Here is a 2,291-nt window from a genome sequence, read left to right on the forward strand (position 1 = left end):
CCCCTTCCCCCTGCCACTCCTCGCTCAAGCAGGGATCCCTGCTCCCTCCTTCCCTCCCCTCTCCCACAGCATGGACCCAAGCCAGCATCTGGTCACAGTCGTGCCACACCCCCATGCTAGTTAATGCTAAGAGGTGTCTTTGTGTGTGTGTGTGTGTGTGTGTGTGTGTGTGTCTTCAATTTCACTGGAACAAAGGCAGACAGAACAGTGTCCACTTAAGGCTTTTTGGAGCTAGTCAACAGGTCAGCTGGTAATGTCCCTCCATTCTTCCTTACAAATGCTTTGCAAAAGCTGTTTAATAAGGGTTTGAACTAATGAGACAGATCCTTTGTTTTCCTGATGGGCTGATAAGCTTTGTGTTCTGATCAGCTCCTTGCTAGCTCCTGGCTTGCTGGCAGTGTTCAGTAGGGGACAGACAAGTGGGAGAAGTGACCTGGTTTGCAATGCCTGTCAGTTTGCTGTAGACAGTATGAAGAAGCACAGGGAGAGGGAGATTTGAAAAGCTCAGTATCATCAACAGATGCATGTAGTTGTCCCTCCCCTCCCCAGTCCTTTGCCTGGGAGTGCTAGCTGAGGACTGGGGTCTGGCTACACTCCCTGCCCCTTGAGCAGGTTGGTTTGGGATTTATGTTATAGCCCAGGGGCTTTGTGTTTTCTGTTTTGTTATTGTGTAACACCAGAGGACCGGGTGAGGCTATAAGGGGTGGAGGAGGCCTCATGGGAGCTCCCCAGTAGTAGGGGGTGTTCCTGGTGCTGTAGAGGGTGCTGCATTTTTGGGGTGTCCTGACCCTGGCCCCAGAGTGGGCAGCACTGGGAAGAGCCCAGTGTGGGTGCAGGCAGGAAGCCCCAGTGGGGCACAGGACCCAGAAAGTGGTCTGGGGGGCCAGGTAAGGCTGAGGCCGCCTGAGCCCTGATCAGGAGAAGCCCCAGTGGGGCATAAGACCCAGAAAGTGGGTCTGGGGGCCAGGCAAGGCTGAGGCTGCCTGAGCCCCAATTGTGGGAGAGCCCCAGTGGGGTGTGGGACTCAGAAAGGGGTCCTGAGGGCCAGATAAGGCTGAGGCCGCCTGAGCCCTATTGAGCAGAGCCCCAGGGTGGGCAATGGTAGGACTTGTGAGTAGCCCCTAAGGCTAGAGTGCACTGGGGCAACTGGACATCAAGACACCGTGTCAAAGCAGATAGAAAAGGCAGCTTCTCCTAAACATTTAAAACATCAAAGATGGGGCGGGCGAGATTGGTGAGGGTGCATTGACACGGGCATGACACGGTAGCCAGGGGGCGCTAGGGGAGTTCATGGCACCCCAGGCCCCATCGTGCCCCACAGCTGCATAAAGCAAGCTGTGCCATTGTGGTTCCTTTTTGTGGTTTATTTTATAATACAAAGATACAACCCAATGTTTACAGGGTTAAATAAACAAGAGGTAACTACACAATCATTTTGCCTATTTAATCTTTTCTCTCCCATCCTCTGCTTGTAAGTGTGTTTAGATTTACCTCTAAAGGTAAGCTTCTTATACCTGTGTAAGTCTATAGAGCACCAGACTATCATTCAGAAAGGTAATAATTATGTGATACCCTATTTGCAACTGCAAAAGAGCAACCTTTTGTGCTATGAAGGTACCTTGAATTATTTGTTTGCAGTGAGATCTAACGAGCAAAGTGTGTTTCATATTTCAGATGTCACTAGACTAAGAACCTGTTCAGATTCAGAACAGGAGAGCTTCTTACGTCTTAATAAGAAAATGCATTTAGTATTTTTTTCTGTATAGATGTCCACTTGCACATAAATCCTCAGCATAACTTGCTAATAAAAGAACTTAAAAAAAAAAGTCTGCTACTGTCTGAAATATACCTTCATAAAACAAAAGTGCACTCCATTTTAAATAAATACAAGGTATTTTATAACCTGTATAACTTTATCCTACCAAATGTTAGCTTAGTGTGTTACAAACAAGCCTCTCCTTCAAGGAGAACTACACTTTGTCACTGATCTTTACAATCCTCTCAGTCAGTTCAGTTTAAGCAAAAGCTATACTGCAATAATTACATTAATTTTTCTGAGCCTGTATCACTCTGATTTTTTTTTCTACATATTTGGAAATGTTTTATTTACTTGCAAATGTTTATGTGATTTACCAATTATCATGTCATTTGATATTTGGAAATAAAGACTACAGTTGTCATATTACCTACTTTTATTTGTAACATTGCCTCTCCCAACTCCCATTTCTGAGCATACTATTTAGATACCTGACATTTTCAGCTGCTCACAGCTGGCAGTTTACTGCAGAAAT

Source organism: Gavialis gangeticus, unplaced genomic scaffold (assembly GCF_001723915.1).
Source record: "Gavialis gangeticus isolate Ggan-Ray unplaced genomic scaffold, GavGan_comp1, whole genome shotgun sequence".
Lineage (NCBI taxonomy): Eukaryota > Metazoa > Chordata > Crocodylia > Gavialidae > Gavialis > Gavialis gangeticus.